Genomic DNA, 17,782 nt, shown 5'->3' on the forward strand with positions numbered 1-17,782 from the left:
TCTCCTCCGCTTTCTTTCTCTTCCTCCTCCTCCCTCCTCCTCCTCCTCCTGTCCTAAAATCTCCAGCATCCTTCCCTTCCTCTCCGTCTCATCTCTCTGAATTAATCTTCTCGTCGGCCTTATTCTTGGTCATCTGATCGCTTTCACCACCACCCCTCCGCCCCCTCCAAAACCTCCTCCACCTCCTGTCTCCAGACCGAGGGTGGGGGGGGGTGGAGGTAGACACACACACGCCGCCTGTCTGAAGAGACACTCTTTCCCCTGCACATACATATTTACACAGCCTCAGATGGACAGACACACACACACAGAAGCAAAAGATAACACAAAAGCAAATAGTCCCTGCACGTGCAAAGGCAGACGCATGCATTAAGTGAAAGGCTCTCGGGCACACACACACACACACACACACACACACATTTTTCCCAGCTGTTCTCCAGGCCACGGTGCTTGTGTGCGTGCATGTGTGTGTGTGCGTGCGTGCGTGTGTATTCGTCTGTGTGTAATCCAGTGTGCTGCTGCTCAGCCTGTGCCACGCTCTCTCCTCTGTTGCTGTGCGTCTGATCAGATCTGCCTCCCTCAACCTGTTTGCCGTCCATGGCACACACACACTTTCCCTCACACACACACACACATATACACAGACGCCGCTACTACTTATCAAGCCTCAACAAGCTTTGGAAAAATAAATGAAAATTCATTCACTGCTTTTTTCTTTTTTTTTTTTTGGATTCAACCTCCGAGCAAAGACTGTGGAACTGTTTTACCTGCTCAAAATAAAACTCAAACACACATCCAAATGCGCACACACACACACACAGTGAGAGAAAGAAATAGGAGGAGGGGGGTAAAAATGGACACTGGCTTCTTAAAAGGGAGTGTTATGCCCCCTGTATTTTTTTTTTTTTTCTTACTCGCCCAACTTAAAGTAGCCTGCTGGAGAAGTGCAAGTGTGTGTGCTGGAATGGGATCGTGCTGTTCCCTAAAAAAGTATCCCCTCCTTTGGATCCCTTCACTCCAGTTTAGAGTGGTCACTTCTGCTCACTTACACACTTTGCCCCCTTCTCTTTTTTTTTATAGCTTATAACACACACACACACATAAACACTGATTCTTACCCTGACACACACATATGCCCCCTCGACACACACTTCCCTTATGGAGCAGAGCCATGCAGCACATGTCAACACCACACACACACACACCTCTTCCAGACCTGCATACAGCACACGAAAGCCCAATAAAGTCACCTCAGGATCCTTCTGTGTTCCAGACGAGCCCCTTCTTCACACTCTTCCTCTCCTCTGTCAGACTTCTCTCTCTCTCTCTCTCTCTCCACCTCTCCTCCTTTCCTTCCGTCCTTCCTTCCTTCCGTGCTATCCGTCCTCCTCTCTCTCTTTCTCCCCTTCTCTTCGTTTTAGTGCTCGATCAGTTCCCAGCGTTTTTCCCGAGCCCCTCCATGTCCACCCCGCCAGTCGTTTCTAGCACCGAGCGAGCGTACCTACACACGCGCGCGCGCACTCACACACACACGCGCGCGCATACACACGAGCCGCTGCTGCGTTCCTATAGTCTCCCTCTCTCTCTCTTTCTGTCTCCCTCTCTCTCCCCTCTGTTTATCCCTCTCTGAGCTCGCTCGCTCTCCTCTGTCGGAGAAGAGCTCGGCCGAGTGTGTGTGTGTGTGCGCGCGCGCGCGTGTGTGTATACGCGTGAGTTTGTGTACATGTGTTTGTGTGTGCGTGGACGCGTGTGTTTCTGCGCTCTGCCTGCCTTGCCCCGCCAGCAGCAGAGGACATCCCCCGGAGCCCGCCCTGGGTCCTAAAGAGAGAGGCGTTCACTGAAAGAATGCTATTGTGTACGGAAGAAGCGGACAAAGATCATCTATGCTAGGTGAAGACTACTCACTCATTTTCTCGGATGTAATGCGTCTTTGACTTTGTCTATAATTAGGTCAAACTATTTCTATAATAAATAAAAATCAAAATGACTCAAGAAAAAAAATTAACACAAACCGGTCTTCAGTTTGCTCCGCTCTGGGACAGAGACACGCAAATACAGACTCCTAACACACGTCATATGGTGAAGCAAGCACAGACAATTAATTGAAATCTTTTATCATGTTATTGTGTATTCACTAAGAGGGGAATTATAAAATTAAAGAAAGGGAAGAATGTCTGAAATCTAATTGCAAAATGCTTTAAAGTAGAAATGCGCAATCAAAACAAATCAGCTACATCCAGGCAGTATGAACTGAGGTAATCAGTTCATACTTCAGTGCCACCGATAGCTGAGGAGGCTCGGTCAACGCATCCAAAAGGTAAATGTGTTTTTATTATTATCATTATTATTTTCTCAGCAAGTTGTTTTGAGTCTGTACCTGAGTGGTTGCTATAGCAACAGCAGGGCAGCAGAAGAGGCAGGGAGTCATGCAAGGGTGTAGAAGCCATTACAGATGGAGGACGGAGGAGGACTCGGCCCACGGTGCGCAGTCAAGTCCGAGCTCTGCTGGACCTGTTTCCTTGGATCATAAGTCATATTTTCATTTAAGCCCATGCTGATGTCAGTAATGACAAGTGACCTTTAAATAACGTCATTTATGCTGTGTGTGAAAATATACTCCGGCTTACCCAATCTCACACAAAAGTCCTACACATTTGCTTTATGTTTTTTAAAAACTCAACTACATTGCTGTGTGGAAGAATCTAAACAGAAAAAAAATAAAAATAAATTCTTTTAACCGAGTGAGTCATCTGCTCAAACACACTCAATCTTTGGTGCAGCTACCTTCTTCCTCATCTCCCTACCCCTCCCTCCCTCTTCTCCCCATCCTGCCTCAGAGCGTCATCAGATTGCCATAGCAACGGCCCGCCTATGGGAGACAGAGATCAGATCATTATGGACCATGGGATCCAGAAACTGAAGGGCATTTTTTTTTTTTTCTGCGAACACAGGAAGTGGGAACCCTTAACAGGAAGGCTTGAACTCCTAAGTTAAACACCCAGTGTGGCGCTCTGTGCGAGAGAAGTTTTGCTGAGTGGGGTTTGGGACATATAAAGGAGCTGTGGTAATCCATTTAAGCCTTTCAGAAATATAAGCGACATAAGCGTGCCTACCACAGCCGCATGTTGCTAAAAATACATCTATTAGACGCGCAAAACGGGCTGCTGTGATATGTAAACATGTAGCCTGCAGAAACGGTTAACCAGAACTTTCCTGCGCACTTCTGAATTAATGGATCTGACAGACGTGGCAGTGATCGGCCTACTGAAAAGCTCACAGTCAGGAAGTCCAAGTGTGCTCTCATTTTATTTATGGATGGGGGAAATCGAAGTGGGAAAAGTGCAGTGAGTGTGTTCAAGTGGAGAGACGGAAGCAAAAAAAGAAAAAAAGAAAAATAATCCAGCAAGGAAACTGTTTTGTTTGATAAAGATCAAAGAGAATTGTTGGGGAGAATGAAGTGTGTTTACGAGTCCTCAAATCCAAGCTGTTTCTGCCTGCCCCTATCATTAATGGGAGGCATGGTGTGTATGTGTGCAGATGCGTGTCTGTGCTGCAGGCCCAGAGGGCTGCGTTAAGCTTAAGTGACAGTGGGGATCTTTAAGATGTCTTCAAAAGTTTGCTGTTGAGGGAGATCTTATCTCTGGGCCCCAAAACACAGGAGAGGAGAGGAGAGGAGAGGAGAGGAGAGGAGAGGAGAGGTAGAGAGGAGAGACTTAAGGCAGTGACATGGCTAAGCAAGATATGTGTGATGATCTTTATGGCCAACAAGTGGTAATCTGGAGTCAAGTCATTCTGTGTGAAATGCACTCATAAAGATTATAAATGTAAGACTTATAAGAGTTTACAGACAAAAATACATTAAACTATTACTATTACTTTTAACCTTTTTGGTGTGATGCGTCTGAAGACTTTGTACGAGCTACCAGAGTAAATTTGATGTGCACTCGCACTGCTATATCAGAATGCATTTGTTTTCACTCGTGTACCTAATGAACTGGCAGGTGAGTGCGTTTATAGAGATTGATGACGTTCTCCAACAACAGCCACCCCAGTTATCATTTTATCCATTACTGATCACAGACATACTGCAGCTCATAACCCAGGCCACCACCTGAGCCAGGCCGACTGCCGCTGTGTTGCCGTGCCAGAGGACCAAACCTGAGCCGGTTTAAGCCCGAGTGTGGCTGCAGATTTTTGGCAGATTAGAGGGAGTTTTGGGGTGTAGAGTCTGAGGCTGACTTCAGCAGGGAATCATTTCCATTTAGCGGCACTCAGGTCGCTCATTTATATGAGCTGATACCCCATATGAATCTGCAGACTCTGTCTGAGTAATGGCATCTGATCACGGGCATGTGCAATGGCACCTGGTGCTAATAAAGGTTAATAAAGGCTCTCCTTACTGGAGCTCTGCTCACACTGTGACAGAAGCGTGTAATTGACTGTAGGTTATATACAGTAAACCTCTGTAACTGTTGATTTACAGTTCTTCTTCAAAGCTTGTCTTAGCACATTATACAGCAGAATTACTTTCTCATGTGCATTATGAGACAGAGAAGACAAAGAGACAAAAAGGAGGGAAAAAGTCTATCCAGGAGAACCAAGCTGTTTCCCCATGCAAACTTATTAACTTGTGTTAATGCTAATGATCACAACACTGTCAGATAAAATGAACATAAATGCAGGTGTTGCCAATCCACAGACTGCATTTACACTGGGCTCATAGCCAATCTTGCAAGCGAGACCACCTCCAGTTGTGGTATAGCTAAAATGACAGCAGTCCACTTGCAATTTCCTACGTGTGTGTTCAGTACTTACATTAATGTGTTTTCCTTATTCATCCAGATAAAGGTTGCATGTCAACACCTGGTGCAAAGGGGGGCAAAACAACTATCCACTATGACTCAAAATGACCAGCACAGTTCTGGAGACCTGATCATGCCACAGTTGGATCAAACGATTAAAGCCACCTGAGAAATTGTTGCATTAATACGTCACAAGTTTACAACAACCCTGTGTTTTGAAATCCATGTGGACAGTTTTGAGCAGAGCTTCAGTGTAAGAGGCAATATTGCATGCAGTCATGCTATTTCCCAGTGCCCAGAGCCTTTTGCACTTCTGCACTGAAGTCCTCGCAAAAACATTAAAAAAACAAATCCAACAAACAAACCCTGAACTTGATTAAAATGATGAAAGTTCTGTGTGTTTAGTCAACAGGATCCAGCTGGACCTTACCAGCTAAAACAAATAATATTCCATGGGCATTCAGGAAGGATTTAGAGTCGGAGATTAAGGCTAATGGTAACAGGATGAAATGGGCTAAACTTCTGTATCTGCAACACGCAAACACAAATACACTGTAAAAGATCACAGGGGAGTTCGGTAGAATCAACTACTCTTTGGTTGGGCCAAGATCAAGTTCATTTATAAATGGATGGCTTTTATTGCAAAGTTTTTTCAGAACTTATTAGAACTCATCAAATGGAGTTTAAATACGTCACTGACATTTGCTTTCTGAATGTAATTGTTTGGGTAATTTAAGACAGTTTGTTTTACATCCTCAAACCCATAAAATAACAATAATTCACCGTATGTGGAGTTAACTCACTGCCCCATTGTAAAGGCACTCACACACTTCACAGACAGCAGCGAGCGGCCTAGGAGGCGTCCATCCATTCATGATACTTCACTCTTTAAATGGAGCTGCCATCTTTGCCTGTCTACCCAGAGGCCCCGGCCCGGATGGAGGGGAGGGTCAGCAATCATGTGTGTGACAGGGAACAGGCAGGCGTATTGGCTGTCAATCAAATAGCCTCTTTATTTCGTCTCCCCCCGCGCTGTCTCTCCATGTGCGTTTCTTCCCTTTTCATTGTCTCTTTTTTCCTCACCCGTGCCTCTTGACAAGCTAAAGATTTTCACTTGCTTCAGAGGGGAGAAATAAGTGAGAGGGAGGTGCAAGAGTGTCCCTGTCTCACATTCCCTTTCTCTATATCTCTCCCTCACACACATACGTGCACGCTCTTTGTCTCACATGTCTGCAAGACAGCTACTAGTGGTTTGTCATTGTAATACTTTGGTGGACCGTGTTTCCAAATCATCCCTTACACTTTTTCGGCAGACAGGCAGACACATAACATTCCTCAGATGACAGGTCGAGTTGGGAGAGAGAGAGAGAGAGGAAGTTGTATACGCTCTCTTTCCAAATGCAGCTGAGTGCTCCATACGGATCGATAGTAATCCTCGTTGGGAGCCGTTTATTTTGGAATGTGTGTGAGGCCCAGTGGGCGACAGAATCCACATTCACACTCACACATGCGTGCTGCGTTATAAATCTCGCTGCAGCTGGAGCTGGTGCCGCGCTCGCACACATAAGCACGACGCGGCAGACAAACTGACACACAAACTTACACACCAGCGACAAGTACACACTCAACACGCTCAGGGCTTGACAAGCAAAGCCTCCCGTTGGGCCGGGCTCTCTTCTCTCCTCCACTGAGCAGAACTCACATGGCTCCAGGCTGAAGGAGGGGACCCAGTGTGTCTCAACACCGTCCCCTGCCAAGGTCTCTGTTTCTGGGGATGGCAGCTCTCAGCAGCTGGCCACGTTGGAGCTCTCTTTATGCTGACTCCAAGCCACCGGCTGTCTAGTCCGGCCAGGAATTTATAATTCTACAATCACAGAGGAACTTTTTCCCCTTCCCCCAATAAAAGCAGGCATTCATTTTTTAAAACCATTCAGACAGAACGAAATCTGTTCATGTCAGTGGAATCACTGTTATCCATTATGTGCTTGCACGGTCTCACTGAATTCCCACCAGTCTGTAACAGCCACTCCAACTCTGGTGAAGTTTGACATTTGACAACTGAGTGGCGAAACGGGTATTTAACTACTCATTTCAACTACTTGTCCCTTTGGTAGATACACCGATCAGGCATAACATTATGACCACCTTCTTAATATTGTGTAGGTCTCCTTTGTGCCTCCAAAACAGTTGTGACTCAGAAGAATGGACATGGGCCTTCTGAGGCTGTCCTGTGGTGTCTGGCAACAGAATGTTGTTAGTGGAGGCCTTTGGGTCCTATGGGTTGAGGGGACGGGCATCTGTTTATCATCCCAGATACTTGATCAATTAGGGATCTAGTGAATTCGGAGGCCAGGTCAACACCTTGTGCTGTTCTTCATGTTTTTTTGAGCTGTTCCTAAACCGCTTTTGTGTGTGGACCTGTGTCAGGCTGCATCCTGCTGGGGATGGCTGCTGCCATCAAGAAGTGTCATTGCTATGGGATGGGAGTGTCAGGTATGGTCTAAGTGGGTGCTACATGTCTAAGTAACATCCACATGAATGCCAGGTCCAAAGGTTTCCCAGCAGAACATTGAATTGTCTCAAGATGGTCAATGTTACTTCTCCTGCCAGTGGTCATAATGTTGTGCCTGATCGGTGTATGTTGGACTGCATCTAGTATGAAAGTCATGAACTATGACTCGCATTGCTATCAAGAAGAAGAATTCAAAAAGTGCTAATCAGCGCAAAGAAGAATTTAAAACAAGGTGTATTAGTTATTGTAATAACCCAAACCATTAATTCAAGGGAGAACTGATTTAGCTTCTTCTACACAGAATCTAAAGCACGATAACTGTAGATCATCTCTCATTTTACATTTTTATCACTACAGTCTTTTTTCTTCAACTTTTTAACTGGCTGCTAATGACAGATCTAGACTGATGACTGAACCACGCCTTGCGATATGTAGAATTATTGGAACTTTATTTCCAGCCCCTCTCACTTGTGTCACTGTGTTGTCAGATGTATGTATCAGCAACGTAACCATATTTGTACAATGACTTAAGCCTTCAATGACGTACCCCAAATGTACAACAATTTCAGCATGTCACAGCTTTCATAACAATTTTCATATTTCTGCCACAGAGCTGATGTAAGATCAGCTTAATTAGTCAAGACTAGTGCAATGCCCTGTCATAAGGAGCCAACTGAGGCTTGCAGCTTTCTCAAGAACAATTGATCCAAACAGACAGCACAAGACTGAGTGAGCTTCATCCCACTGACAGCGAGCCATGTTTTTTCAAATTGTGTATTTACTGTTCAACTGGTAGCAAGCTAGCTAGTCTGGATAGCTGCTTTTTAATAATTACTGCCTTCCCTAAAAGCAAAATGACATAGAGGAGTAAACAACAGAGCGAAAACACAAAGAAGGTCAGGGAGCGGTTGTAACTAATGAGAACTAGCAGGAACATGCAAGCACCACTCTGATTTCGTCCACGTCGCTCCATTTCCACTTTTACCAATTAACACCCGGCTTCTACATAATTAAAAAATCATTAGAAACAGCTTTTAAATTTTCAGATAGGATGCTGCAAATGATTTTATGTGATTTGGTCCAACGATCACACCGGGAGCTCTAGAGGGTTTGTTTGGCATCACTCTGTGAGGGCTTGTCTGGGCTTGCCGTTGCACTTTTTTTGGGAATCAGTTTGGATCTCCGGGTAGAAACGTTCCCCTCAGAGGCAGCCAGACAGGCCCACACACACCACATCTCTCCCCCACACACACGCACCTGTGCTTCACCTGAGAGCACTGCGTTATCCGAGGCAATCTAGCTGCGCCTCAAATCCTGCTCCCATTCCTGTGGGACAAGGCGAGGGTAGTAAAGACGACCAAAACCAGGGAAAGAAGTAGAAAAGTTGACAAACTGAGTGTGAACACTGCAGTACACACTGAAGAGACAACTGATCTTTGCTAAGGTGAATCAGCTTGGTTAATGCTTCTACACTGAAAGAGCAGTGTTTAAATTGAAGTCCATTTTGAGTATTGTTCAAAGCGGCTTTTAAACCACACTGTAATACCATGTTATTATCATGCTCAAGGAACAAACAAGGGCAGCTCGCAGGGTACCGGCGCAAAAGGTGAAAGGACTGACTGTGAGATAATGGCCCGAGACTGAAGATTAATAAGACTGAATATCGAGAGTGTAGCCTGGAGATGAATGAGGTCATACGTGTGGATGGCAAGGACTTTAACAAAGTTGACAACTTCAAGTATCTAAACTCCCACGTTTGGACAAATGCCGACTTCCTCCCTGACACCTACGTGTAGAAACACAGCAAAACTACCTGATTTTTGCGTCTTGGGTACAAAAGTGTACACCATCGACAATCAATCAACCAGAGTCCCTGTGCTGCGCAAAATATTGGCCGTTGACCAGGCAACACAATGCTACACAAAGCATGTGAATGCTTTCTTGGTCACTCGGTCTCTTGTGGCTTGTGGCATAGGATCATGGGATTGGAACAGATCACAGAAAAGGTCGGCTTAAGACTCTGTCCACATGGCAAGCAACCATGTAAAACGCCAAGAGAATAAAGGAAGATATGCAACAGATTGTTGTCGCCCCAGTCAAAACAAACCCTAAACAAAATCAGAGGATAGGTTTGAAAGCAGCTGACCCTGCGTTAGTGCACAACAAACTCCAGGAAAGCAGACTGATACCACTGGATTGTGACATGACAGACACAAAACTGCCAATTTACATGATTAAAAATTGTTAAAAGTTAAATCACCCTAACCCTAGTCAGGTGTGGGACCTTTCTACTTATAGATCATAGATCTAATTACAGAGCAACCCCAGCGCCCTTAAAACGTTTAGAAAGGATAGAGTAATGGTGCAGCAGGGACATATGCTGCATGTAGCTCTACAGGCACATGGGACCTGACCACTCAACTATCTCCGGGCTTTGCAGCAGTCAGCAATACAGACGTATCCTCAGCAATACTCCCTTATCCTTGGCAATACAACCAGCTCAATAGTGTACCTCCTTCAGTGCAGTATAATCACCTCTTGTGACAACATCCCTGGCTCCTCAAGAGTCAGTCTCCCTCCTCAAATACCCTCACACCATAAGATAAAGACATTAGAGACTATGGGATTTGGAGAGAGTTACTTCTGTGATGCGCAGCGATACAGACCTGGAATGCCTAGGAAGTTGGGGATCTCTCTAACAGATACCATCAAATGAGCAGCAGGATAGACTAGCGCAAAGCCCAGCGTGTTGCTGAGCTCTTAGGAGGACTTCTGCTGTTCGTAGCTGAGCGGCCGAGATGCAAAAAAGGAAAAGACTTTTTTTTTTTTTTTTTTTTTTTTAAACAAAAAGAGACTGGTGAGGGGAAATCCACACGGGAGTGGTGAGGATCATAAAGCATGTGTGTTGGGAATCAACGGCTGTGAATTACTTTCACGATGAAACACACAATGGGATTAGCGAAACACTGAAATAAAAGGTCAATACGAAGACGCTTTATGCCATATGTCTCTTCTGTGAATCTATTAACTAGCGCTTTCCTCTCCGCTGTTGTGTCGCCCGTCCTTCTCCTCGCACTTTTTCTCTCCTCCCTCACTCGTCGTCCCTGGGTGGGATGAGTCATCGAAGAGAGAGAAGAGAAGAAAGGAGAGGAGGTGAATTCGCCTGTACTGAATGTGTGTGTTTGTGCGTGCGCACGTGTTTTGTCATTCCTCCTGAGGTGCTGTGCCCTTCACACTCCCTCTCAGCTTCATGTCAACCTTGCTCTTAGGGCGCAGACATCAAGGTACACATAGTGCACGCATGCACATGTATATGCACACAACTTTAATACCTGCATATGTGATGATGAACCTTTGTATTACAATGTTATTTATATCATACAGTGGTTTAAATGTTCGCCATGTGATGGGATGAAACCAAATGCACTGTGACCACCTACATTTGTTCCAAGCAGACAATGAAGTCACCCACTGAGTTTTAAAGTGGCTATCCAGAACAAACAGACACAGCTCAGAACAATGTGTTTTGTAACAACTTTCTCCTTCTCATTTACACATTAGGAAATCTGAAATGTTCTGAGATCACGGCATACCTTCTATTGAATTTGAAGATAACTCCTTTTGCAGTACCAGTGTGAATAATTTAAAGGTACCCTGTTGAGCTTTCTTGTAAATGAACAAAGTTGTGTTTACTTTCGGCAATCATAACTAAAACACTAAAATCCTTAATCCAACAGATGTATTAAATCTATTTCATTTCCCAAAAAGCCATGCAAAGCCCTTTTTTAAACATTCTGTCCTGCAGGGTTTACATACATCTGCGTCAGCTTGCATACTTGGTGCGTTATCCCCACTAGATGTCATTTAAAGGAATTTCTGGACCCTTTGGCAGGGACATGACATCATGCTGCCACATGTCCTAGTGCATGCACAAATATACATACTGCACAAGGACACGTTCCAAGAAAGATTACTGCAAAGAGATGTTAGATGTTTAAGATCTTACAGAGTATTTCTCTCTTTCCAGTTTATTTCTTTAAAAACAACCACTGGAAGATGGCAAAAGCAGGAGCTAGTGAATTCTAAAAAACAAAACTAAAACTCTTAATGCTGCATGATAATATTGGATTTTGAGATATATAACAGAAAGAGTATGAGGCTCCGGCAAACTTATACCAATCAGTCACAACATTAAAACCACTGACAGGAGAAGTAAAAAACATTGACCATCTTATGACAATCCAATGTTCTGCTGGGAAACGTTTGGACCTGGTATTCATGTGTATGTTACTTAGACATGTAGCACCTACCTAGACCAGACCAGACACCCCCACCCCATAGCAATGACACTCCTCGATGGCAACAGCCATCCCCAGCAGGATGCAGCCTGACACAGACACACACACACAAAAACTTTAGGAACATGAAGAACAGCACAAGGTGTTGACCTGGCCTCCAAATTCACTAGATCCCAAACTGATCAAGTATCTGTGGGATGATCCACAGAGGCCCCTCCCCTCAACCCATAGGACCCAAAGGCCCCCACTAACAACATTCTTGCCAGACACCACAGGACATTATCAGAAGACCCATGTCCATTCTCTGATTAGTCAGAACTGTTTGGAGGCACAAAGGAGACCTACACAATATTAGGCAGCTGGTCATAATGTTATGCCTGATTACTGTGCCTGTGACGGCTGCCTGCTACTGTAGGGCCTGCTCTGTGTTGGCAGTCGCAGCCCTCACCCTCTCGCCTTTCGACCTTGATCCCTCTGGTGTCGCGTTTTTGCTCTGTTGTCGGCATAAAGTCAGCAACCAACCCATAAGAGCGAAATGAGGTTTGAGTGAGAGTATCACAAAAACGCAAAGCCGGAGGGATCAAGGTCGAGAGGCGAGAGGGCTGTGACTGCCAGATCTTAAAGGATCAGGGAAACTGGCCAGGTGCTCCCGAGTAACCCAAATTGAGTCCCGCCCACTAAGGTACCTGCAGAAAACAGAAAACCAACAAAACAAGGGGGTAAAACACAGAACAGGCCCTAGAGTGTACACAATTTTTCAAATATGCAACCGTCTTCTCAGGAGGACCCATCTATTGTTGCCATTGCACCCTTTGTTACTGTTGTCCAATTTTTCAGCCATGTCACTGTGGTGCTGGTGATGGATTAGTACAGATATTTTCAAAATGTCAAAGGTAATAAAACCGGTTATAAAACAACTATAAGAAAATCCCAAGGGATTGGGTTTAGGCCAACTGTGTGAGCAGCTTAAAAGAGAAAACTGATCTAATAAAGTGTACTTAGAAATGCCAGCATGCCGGATTCCTGCGAGAATTGCAGGATCCCGGCGGAATCCAGGCTTCAATCTATTCACTTTTGGCCAAACCACAGTGTTTTAACAAATGTCCTGTGAGAAACCACTAGCAGAAGTGTTTTAAGTGGTGATGATTGCCTACCGAGATGCTTATGAAATAGATACACTTGCTAACTTTCCAAGCTCCTTATGCTGTGTCTTACACTGTCTGCAAGTCATTATCAAGGAATTGCTCAATTGTTCATTGATGTCACCGGACAAGTCATGGGTTTAAAAACCTGGTGAAACAAACAACTATGATTGGTTGACGCGTCACCACATCACTGGAGCGCTGAACATAGTTGAAGCAAGCTCAACTTTTAGTACCTAATGCTCATGGGACGTCAGTTTGCTGCTACATATCACTGGCCACTGAAAAGGACTTGAAGTTGGTAGGTCCTGTTGCCGCTAGTGTGAACACAGCATTAGATCAGGGTTTGTTGTGTTTCCTCTTTAGCACTCTCCTACTACACAACGTAGTTTGTTGATCTGATTGGAAGTTAGCCTGTGATACATCAGACTGGTACATCTGGGAATTTAGAACAGAAGATGCGGAAAATCTTTTTATAGTTGCATGAAAAAGTGGCGTGGAGAGTGAAATATTTTATGCATGACCCAAATACATTGTATCAACTTAATATACAGTATGTCCACTGCACATGCCATAGAACAACTGAGATACTTAGCAAAAAGCTTTTTTTGATTTTCATTTATGTCGCTTCGGCCTCCCAATATCAAACTGGTGCAATAACCGCAGTCAATGGCCAGAGATGTCCTAGCCCGATATCTATTTTTACCAGTGAAGTATTTCACTTTCAGTCCTGCTCTACAAATAGTATGCTAGCCAGCAATAGCACTGTGCACTGACAGCAGACCTAGCAACGATAGCATGCGCCTTTAACAAAACAGTCTTCCAAGGGCGACTACTCTCTCAAAACCAGCAGGTGTGTCAAATTGCACTTTGCGGTGTGCAGGGTAAACTGGTGTATATGCAGAATACAAACTTGAGCAATGAATTACAGTTGATTATATTTGAATTGGTGTAGCAATACCAAAAATGAAACGTAGCAGCTAAACAGCTTAGAAGCAAACATCCTTGCGTTGTGCTGGTGTAACACAATAAAAGTTTATTTTTGAGAAATCGAGTTTAGAACATTACCCTGTTAACATACAGTATTATTCAGATTGTACAAATAATTGTAAAAAAATATACCACGTAAATGTGCACAATGCATCAACATCTGCTGCAAAGGTTTAGGGTCCCTGACAAAATGTTTAACTGACTGGATGAAGAATGAGTCAAAAATATGTAATAAAAATAATAAGTGTGTTATCTTATAGGAAATAATAATATACCAGAATGAGATTACATTTAATAAAAATATAATAACACTATTGACTGTTATTGTGATGCATTCAAGGTTACATTGTGACATTTGTGAACAATTATGACTACATACATGATTATTATATTGAAACAAATGATACTATAATACCATACAATTCATGAGATTATACAAAGGGGATGTTGTTATATTACTACATAGTAATACTATACATTATATCGTCTATTCCAGTATCAATGAGCCACTAATTGTACATTAATGTACTAATGTTAAATGTCTATTGTTTGATGTAGCTTTTAGTACTAGTACAGTGTGGACTATTTAACCTGCACAATTCTATCATGTTTCAATAGATTATATATCATTTATTTAATGGGATCATACCTACACACACACACACACACACACACACACAAGCAGGGTTTTCTGTATTACTGTATACCCAGACTATCACAGGTGGCTCGGCCACAGCCCAAAAATGACAAATATGACGTGCATCATCAACCAAGAACGTTGAATGCTGTCTGCCGGCTTAAGCGCCCTCATTTAATGTGCAGCCTGTTTATTTCACCGAGTCTCAATGTTTCCTGTGCAGCTGTGGCTGTTGGAGGCAAATCAGTCCAAATACTCAATGATAGGGAGGCTGATCAGACTGGACTGCCACAGAGCTGTCCAAGGAGGCAGACAGAACTGATAAAGAAGGAGATGGACACTTCATCTCTCTTTCTCCTTGCCTCTCTCTCTCTCTCTCTCTCTCTCTCAGATAGCCAAAGTGGACTGGTTGTAAGATACTCGGCTTTCATTTGCAGTGACAGGGTGGCATCTGTGTGCCCTTGCCAAATGTGCAGGGCAACAGATACATGGCCCAGCTCATTTCCCCCCCGAATAAAATAATAATAAACCTTAGGCTTGTTGTGCAAGGTAATGTCCGCTGACACCGGCTGATATTTGCACAAGTAAGCTCCTTTCTCCTCACCCGCACGTGCGCACATGGGTACACATGCAACACACACACACGAACACACATTTAGCAACAAGCAGCGTGCAGCACTCTAAAGTGCTGTACTGTCATTTCCATAAATACTCTTAAAAGGTGCAGCCAAAACCATGGAAGGGTGCGATTGCCTCTCAGCTAGAAGCACACATGCAAAAAAAAAAAAAGCTCTTTTCTCTTTCAAGAGACTGTAGGAGAGGATGACCCATTTAATCGAACAATTTGGAGCGCCTGCATATGTGTGTGTGTGTGTGTGTGTGTGTAAAGGCCTTCCAGTGCCTGGAGACAAACAATAAACAAAACCAACAAGCTTATGGTATTGCGGAGACATGGCATGATGGCTGTCTTGCAAGAGTGTGTGTATGTGTGCCCACAGAAGAGACTTGTGTTATGTACTCCACATTCATGAGTCAGAGCTTTTATATCTCCATCTACTGCTCAGGAACTGTGTATATAATGACAAAAGGTGGGGTGGGGGGGCTACAGCAGTAATGAAGCCTTCCATCTGCCGTTTGAAGCTGGGGAAAGAGGAGTGGGACTGGTTGCGGGGGCTGTGTGTGTGCTCCCAGTTAGGGGCTAAACTTTATTATTTTGTTATGTTTCCTCCTCCTTTTTTCTCTCAAGAATTGCTTAGCTGCAGAAGCTAATGATCCATTTACATTATTGGCTGAGCCTCATGCTAAGAGCATCACGGGATTCTCTCTCCCGCTCTTTTATTCCCACATATTCCCTTCCACATTCCTCTATCCCTTACCCCCACACCTCCCACCCCCAGCCATTGAGATCTACTTCCTACCCTTTTTATAAAGCCATGAAACATCAGGCAGCCGAATAAATCCAGCACGTGATTGCTGTAATGACCAGGAGCCGCACCGTTCTGACTGACAAATCGACACCAAGAGGGGCCCGACGGTTTGACGACTCACGCAGCGCACGGGGGGGTCAAGGCTGCAGTGTCAGTGCTCCATGGCAACACACAATGTACAGTAACGTAATGTAGCGGGCTAACTTGAAATGCTACTCATACACGGGCTTACAGCGAGCAGGACATGCCATATATGGGCATATCTCTCAGCTCAGATAGCACTGTATACTCAGCCAGAGACACTTTCTGAATAGGACGCTAATGGGATTCAATTTTCTTGGTCCTCCAGAGCCCTGACACAAGACGCACGGCCAAACACAAATATCACTCACAGAGCACACAACACAGAGAGCCATTCACGAGAGAGAGAGAGAGAGAGAGAGAGAGAGAGGACAATGAAAGCGAGCAGTTTAAACACAGCGACTTCCTACGCGTCGAGCAATTTCATAGAAACACAAGTTGAAGCACAGCTGAGGGACAAGCGGCACAGCTTTAAACCACTGTAAGTCAAGGTTACCACAGACATACTGTATGTTAATCCAAATCTCTATATTTGACGTAAAATATTATATATTGCATTTAACTGAAACCTAATGCCCCAAAACCACATAATTTCAAAAAGGTGACTGCTCGTATCTTTCAATGTCTTTTTAAATTTTTTGGTGATCTGAATAGGACTGTTGTACATGAATATAAATCACTGAACTCAGTCTACGTACAACTCTGCAAATTAATGGTCTTTCGTCATTTATGGCACACATATGATCTCCTGTGCAGTCATGCTATCAGAAAGTCTGGATTACCAATTAGTCAGAGTGGTTCCCAGAGTCCAAAGTGCTAAAGGATATGAAAAAAAAAAAAAAAAAAACCCTGCTTCACTGTGCACCAATAAAATGAGATTTCAATTCTTTCAGTTCTGTTTCGGCTTACATTGCACCTGTTACGTCTTTCTGCAACCCCACTGGCCTTCTAGTGGCAGTGCAAGTGTCTTTGGCTGGTTCATGGGCTTATTTACCTTAACCAGCAAAGACATGGCTGAGGAGGCCTGAGCAGAAACCACCTTTCAGCTGCGGTCTCACCTGTCTAACTCACTAAACAATAACAGAAGTTATATCAAGACACTTTACACAGACGTTCAGAACATTACAGTGTTACAAACAGTCACCCCGCTCCCCTATGAGCAGCACTTGGTGACAATCCAGAGGAAAAAAAAAAACTCCCTTTTAACAGGCAGAAACCTTAGACAGAACCAGACTCAGGTTGAGTGGCCATCTGCCTCAGCATTTTGGGGTGAGAGGAGAGCAAAGAGAGAAAAGATTAGAGTATTTGAGAAACAACATGAAGTAAATACTGAGCCGGTTGGTAAGGGCCAGTAAACAGATCAGAAATGTGCTGTTCTGCAACTGGAGATCCCTGCAGAAATGTACAAGGAGGGAGAGGACGGGGACAAAACACACAAACTGTGCAAAAGACAAGGCAGCAGAAAGTTGCATGCAATCGTATGCAATAATGCATGGAGAGTGAAAAAGAAAAGAGCCCTCACCTTAAGCTTAGAAAGGCTTTTAAAATTTTTAAAAGGTTATTTTAAAAATAACAAATGTGTTTTCCTCCTGAACCAGAAGTGCTAGCTTGTTTCACAGGGGAGGACTCTAATAGCTAAAGGCTCAACCTGTAATTGGACCTTTCAAAACTCTAGGAACCACAAGTATGCCTGCACTTTTTTGCGATGCACAAATCGTTTGAGGTTATATATTACCATGAGGTCATAGCGGAGTAGCCATTCAGGGCCTTGTATGCAAGGAGAAAGATTTTAATTACAATCTGAAATGTACAAGGAGCCCATGAAGAGAAGCTAACACGAGCAGTACTGGGATCACTGTCTGAGAGACTCATTTTATGCACGAGTTAAACAAC

General features: G+C 44.0%; 1 protein-coding gene across 1 annotated transcript in view; it reads right to left on the reverse strand.

Moving 5' to 3' along the window:
- The window catches only part of ches1 (checkpoint suppressor 1), a 59,944-nt gene extending 57,881 nt beyond the window's left edge, over positions 1 to 2,063 (reverse strand). The window contains exon 1 of the mRNA XM_084560104.1: positions 1,251 to 2,063. The gene's annotated coding sequence lies outside the window, so the exon portion shown is untranslated. The remainder of the gene's footprint in view (positions 1 to 1,250) is intronic.
- Between the last annotated feature and the right edge of the window lie 15,719 nt (positions 2,064 to 17,782).

This window comes from Chelon labrosus (genome assembly GCF_963514085.1).
Source record: "Chelon labrosus genome assembly, chromosome: 14".
In the NCBI taxonomy this organism is placed as follows: domain Eukaryota; kingdom Metazoa; phylum Chordata; class Actinopteri; order Mugiliformes; family Mugilidae; genus Chelon; species Chelon labrosus.